Genomic DNA, 6,356 nt, shown 5'->3' with positions numbered 1-6,356 from the left:
TCGCCACGATGTAGAAAAGATGTGGAGACTCTAGCAATAGCAATAATAATAGCAATAACAGTAGACTTATATACCGCTTCATAGGGCTTTCAGCCCTCTCTAAGCGGTTTACAGTCAGCATATTGCCCCCAACAACAATCCGGGTCCTCATTTTACCCACCTCGGAAGGATGGAAGGCTGAGTCAACCCTGAGCCGGTGGGATTTGAACCGCTGAACTGCTGATCTAGCAGTCAGCCTGCAGTGCTGCATTTAACCACTGCGCCACCTTGGCTCCTAGAAAGAGTGCAGAGAAGAGCAACAAAGATGATTAGGGCACTGGAGGCTAAAACATAGGAAGAACGGTTGCAGGAACTGGGTATGTCTAGTTTAATGAAAAGAAGGACTAGGGGAGACATGATAGCAGTCTTCCAGTATCTCAGGGGTTGCCCCAAAGAAGAGGGAGTCAAGCTATTCTCCAAGGCACCTGAGGGTAGAACAAGAAGCAATGGGTGGAAACTAATCCAAGAGAGAAGCAACTCAGAACTAAGGAGAAATTTCCTGGCAGTTAGAACAATTAATCAGTGGAACAGAATTTGCCTCCAGAAGTTGTGAATGCCCACAGTGGAAGTCTTTAAGAAGATGTTGGAGAGCCATTTGTCTGAAATGGTGTAGGGTTTCCTGCCTAGGCAGGGGATTGGACTAGATGACCTCCAAGATCCCTTCCAACTTTGTCATTCTGCACTAGCTGACCATATCTTTCCTCCATCTAGAGATTTATCTAGATCAGGAGATTTATCTAGATCAGGATAATTTCACCCACAATTTGGCCCTTCAAAATCTTCAAAGTAAACATTGAAACCAAGACATTCATACAGTCTCTCTTGATACACACACAGAGAGAGACAGACAGACAGAGAGAAAGAGAGAGAGAGAGAGAGAAAGAGGGAGAGAAACAGAGAGGAAAAGTCTTTAAGAAGACGTTGGATAGCCACTTGTCTGAAACGGTATAGGGTTTCCTGCCTAGGCAGCGGGTTGGACTAGAAGACCTCCAAGGTCCCTTCCAACTCTGCTATTGTATTTGTATTGTATTGAGAAGGGTTTTTGTGGCTTCTGGTGTTTTCTTTTCTGTAGGAAACGGACCCAAATGGCTCTTTGAATGTTTAACGGTTGCCGACCCCTCAGTTAGTGACACGGTTGTTAAGTGAATCTGGCTTCCTCATTGATTTCACTGTTCGTAAAAGGGACATGACACTCCCCCCCCCATTCCAACTCTGTTATTCTACCTACATACCTCTCTGTCTGTCTGTCTGTGTGTCTGTCTCCCCCCTCTCATCTATCTTATCTATTTTATCTTATCTATCCATCAATCCATCCGTCTGTCTGTCTATCTACCTACCTACCTACTTACCTCTATGTCTGTATGTGTGTCTGTCTCCCTCTCATTTATCTATCTTATCTATTTTATCATCTATCCATCAATCAATCCGTCCGTCTGTCTATCTACCTACCTACCTACTTACCTCTATCTCTGTCTGTCTGTGCATCTGTCTCCCTCTCATCTATCTTATCTATTTTATCTTATCTATCTATCCATCCATCCGTCTGTCTGTCTCTCCAACTATCTCATCTATCTACCTACCTCTATCTGTCTGTGTGTCCGTCTCTCTCCCCACTCTCATCTATCTATCTTATCTATTTTATCTTATCCATCCATCCATCTATCTGTCTCTCCAACTCTCGTCTGTCTGTCTGTCTGTCTCTCCCAACTACCTCATCTATCTATCTATCTATCTATCTATCCTATCCTATCCTATCCTATCCTATCCTATCCTATCCTATCCTATCCTATCCTATCATCTGTCTCAATCCATCCCTGCCTAAAACCAGGGAAAGAGCAGCAGAAGAAAAAAAGAATATGATCTTTTAAAATTCATGCTGTTTACATCCTCTTTTCCTGTTTTTGGCGTGTGCTTTTCAGGCAGGGATGGATAGAGAGAGACATTAGGTGAATTGCACCACCCAGAACCTATGAGTGGCTACAACAAATGGGCATAAATAACTGTCTGGCGTCTTAACAGCTTGAATGCCACCAAATAAACCTTGATATTTCGATCATGCATTGAAACGGCTCCCTATTTTTTTTCAGCCAAGCATGTTATAAAAACGTTCGGGATGGGGGGGTGGGAATAAAAGTTCAGGCATGTTAAAGACAGGAATGCTGTCACACTGGTCTCTTACAGAGGGTGCAAACACCACCACCTGCCCCAAGAAACAAAAGAAACACCATTGGTCCTTTTGCAAGACCGAAGAAGAAGAAGGAGGCACACTTCTATTCTGCGGTTGCAGCAACTTCTGGATTGTGAGTGTATATCTCAGCGCCAATCATTTAGCTCAGTGCATTGTGGTAAACCAATTATTATTATTATTATTAACAATTAGCGCTAACAAATCTGGCTTCCCTCTGATGAGGGAGAGTATTGCAAAGCGGCTTTGAAATAATAAAATTAGGGCTCGGTAGAAAACAGCCAAGTCAGCTGAATGCAAAGATTCAAAGAACTGTGTTTCTACTGAACCATTAAGACTATAAGTCAGTGATGGGGAACCTTTTCGGCACCGAGTGCTTCCCAAACCAGAACGCCCGTGTGCATGTGTGCGCGCAGAAGCAAGACTAGTTGGCCAGCATGCGCATGCCTGGTTTTTTTGGCCATTTCCAGGAGGTTTTTCAGGCGGTTTTCAGGCTGTGTTGTCAGCATTTTTGGACTGTGTTTCAGGCTGTTTTTTGGGCCATTTTCAGGCCGTTTTCTGAGGCATTTCGGGTCCATTTTCAGGCCATTTTTTCAGGCCATTTTCCAGCCATTTTGGACTGTTTTCAGGCTGGTTTTTGGACCATTTTCAGGCTGTTTTGGGGGGCATTTTTCAGGGCATTTTTCAGCCATTTGTGGGGCATTTTTAGGCCGTTTTCAGGTGTTTTGGGGGCCGTTTTTCAGCCATTTTTGGGCTGTTTTCAGGCCACTTTTTGGGCATTTTGGGGGTGTTTTCAGGCTGTTTTCTGGACCATTTTCAGGCCATTTTGGGGCCGTTTTCTGAGCCTTTTTGAGTCCATTTTCAGGCCATTTTCCAGCCATTTTGGGCTGTTTTCAGGCCATTTTGGACCATTTTCAGGCTGTTGGGGGGGCATTTTTTGAGCCATTTTCAGGACATTTTTCAGACATTTGTGGGCCGTTTTCAGGTGGTTTTCTGGGCTATTTTTCAGCCATTTGGGGGCTGTTTTCAGGCCATTTTTGGCCATTTGGGGGGCATTTCTAGGCCGTTTTTCAGGCTGTTTTCTGGGCTGTTTTCAGGCCGTTTTCCAGCCATTTTGGGTGTGTTTTACGCCGTTTTTCAGGCTGTTTTCTGGGCCGTTTTCTGAGGCTTTTTTGGTCCATTTTCAGGCCATTTTCCAGCCATTTTGGGCTGTTTTCAGGCCATTTTTGGGGCCATTTTCAGGCCATTTTCCAGCCATTTTGGGGATGTTTTAGGCTGTTTTCAGACTGTTTTCAGGTTGTTTGGGGGTCATTTTCTGGCGTTCCGGTGCCCACAAAGACCAGCTGGCGACGGGGTACATGCCCACAGAGAAGGCTCCGCATTCCACAGGTTTGCCATCATGGATAGAGGTAATCCTTCACTTACGGCCACAATTGGGCCCAAAATTTCCCTTGCTGAGACATTTGTTAAGTGAATTTTGTCTCGTGACCGTTCCACAGTTTTTAAGGGAATCGCTGCAGTGGTTGAGTCAGCAACACAGTCGTTAAGTGAGTCTGGCTTCCCCATTGATTTTTTTGCTTGTCAGGAGGTCGCAAAAGGGGGTCAAATGACCCCGGGGCGCTGCGAGCGTCACAAATAGGAATGGTTGTAAGTCACGATGATTTCATACCAGCTGCAGTGCGTCATTTGATCTTGTTTGGATTGGCCCTGCCCCGAAGACAGGTGAATCCTGAAGAGGGGGGGCACCAGCCAAATTAAAAACTCAAGACATTGGGGCCTGGTTTTCAAAGCCCCCTCTCCTCCCCCCCCCCCCCCAATTGGCATTTTTAAGGCTTGTTGAAACTTCTCTGCTTTCCTTCTGGTTGGGCCTTTTTAGAAGAAGGAAGGAAGACTTGAAATAATGAACTTGACTCTCATTTCACACCTCGTGCTGATCCAGGGCTTGTAAACCATGATTGAGTGGATGGACAATTGGGTGAGCTCATACAGCACCATCAAGCTAAGCCAGGAGTCTCCAAACCTGGCAGCTTTAAGGCTTGTGGGCTTCAACTTCCAGAGTTCCTCAGCCAGCCGTGGACTCTAACACCCAGAATTCCTCAGGGGTCTCCAAACCTGGCAATTTTAAGACTTCTGGACTTCAACTCCCAGAATTCTTCAGCCAGTTGTGGACTCCAACACCCAGAATTCCTCAGGGGTCTCCAAACCTAGCAACTTTTAAGACTTGTGGACTTCAACATGGCTAGCTGAGGAATTCTAGGAGTTGAAGTCCACAAGTCTTAAACGTTGCCAGGTTTTGAGACTCCTGATGTCAACCCTAGTTGGCCTGCAATGCTTGGCTGGGACACCACAGCAATCCTCCAAGGCCTACAAACAGGATGGTGCAACACCCAAGCTAAATCTCAACCACATACTAAGATACATAAATCTACCCTACATCCCTTCCTTCCTACCTACCTATTTACCTACAATCCCATCTATCAACTTATCAACTGGTCTCCATCACCTCCTACCTCTATGTTCTCCTAAGCTTGGACTCCTGCAGCTCAATCAAAGAGTTGGTCTCCTAAAACTGAAAACCTTTCAACCTAGACTCTTAAGCCACCACCCTGAGCAGATTGTTAGAGATCTTGTAGCGATTGCTCTACTCTTGAGACTCTTACTCCCTAGTAGGCTTTTATTTTTGAGGAGTCCTGCTCTTGGTTCCTTAAATAGGTAATTTCTATGGTCAGTAGATGGCAGCATCTACCTCCCCGTGTTGGATTCTCAAACTAACTGGACTTCATATTGATGGATACTTAGATGGAAGACTACCACCTCTGGAGTTTAATTGTGACCGCAGCTAGCTAACCTTGGTTGAACTCAGAAGGTAAGTCTGTCCAGTCCTAGCTGATGTTTTGGATGGAGGACAACTAAGAAATCTTTTGAGTCGCAGATCCGAATGCAAAGTTGGAAAAAAGTCGTAGAAAAAGACAGTAGAAATCCATGTTTATATTCCAATCAAGAATATTTACACCGTAGTTGGATGTCCCCAGGATATCACATGCAGTTTAGGAAGACTTCATCTTATATGGTTGATAGTTGGCCGCAGTTCTAATTTTGGCACTAGACCTGCGCAGGCAGTCTGCTCCCTTGGACAACATAGGTTGTCCTCAGTTTCCATTGCTAAGGTGGTTGTTGAGTGAGTCATGCCTGATTTTATGAATTTTCCCCCATGGTTATTAAGTGAACCACCACAGTTAAGTAACTCATGCAATTGTTAAACGAATCCAGCTTCCTTCGTTGACGTTGTCAGAAGACAGCTGGGACAGTCATCCATGGCAATCACATGTCCTCGGGATACAACAATTAACAGAGTTGGAAGGGACCTTGTAGCTCCTGCCCAAGCAGGAGACCTACACCATTTCTGACAAATGGCAGTCCAGTCTCTTCTTGAAAGCCTCCAGTGATGAAGCTCCCACAACTTCTGAAGGCAACTTCTGTTCCATCGCTTGATTGTTCTCACTGTCAGAAAATGTCTCCTTACTTCTAGGTTGAATCTCTCCTTGTTCAGTCTGGCCTTCAGGTGCCTTGGAAAATAGCTTGACCCCCTCCTCTCTGGGGCAGCCCCTCAAATATTGGAAGGCTGCTATCCTGCCTCCCCTGGTCCTTCTCTTCACTAGACTATCCAGGCCCGGTTCCTGCAACCGTTCATATGTTTGAGCCTCCAGGCCTTTCATCATCTTAGATAGATTCATATTAACAGCTTGTAGGTTATCTAATCCAACCCTCCACCCAAGCAGGAGACCCTGCACCATTTCTGACAAATGGCAGTCCAGTCTCTTCTTGAAAGCCTCCAGTGATGAAGCTCCCACAACTTCTGAAGGCAACTTCTGTTCCATCGGTTGATTGTTCTCACTGTCAGAAAATGTCTCCTTATTTCCAGGTTGAATCTCTCCTTGGTCAGTTTCCATCCATTGTTCCTTGTCTGGCCTTGGAAAATAGCTTGACCCACCCCCCTCTCTCTAGCAGCTCCTCAAATATTGGAAGATTGCTATCATGTCTCCCCTGGTCCTTCTCTTCACTAGACTACCCCAGTTCATCACATATTTTAGCATTCATCCCCCTAATCATCCTGGTTGCTCTCTTCTGCCCT

This window comes from Thamnophis sirtalis, unplaced genomic scaffold, assembly GCF_051295495.1.
Source record: "Thamnophis sirtalis isolate CommonGarterSnake01/CBP01778 unplaced genomic scaffold, rThaSir2_p1.2 scaffold_2, whole genome shotgun sequence".
Classification (NCBI taxonomy): Eukaryota; Metazoa; Chordata; class Lepidosauria; order Squamata; family Natricidae; genus Thamnophis; species Thamnophis sirtalis.
The sequence above is the reverse complement of the archived record's forward strand: the minus strand, read 5'-3'. Positions refer to the sequence as shown.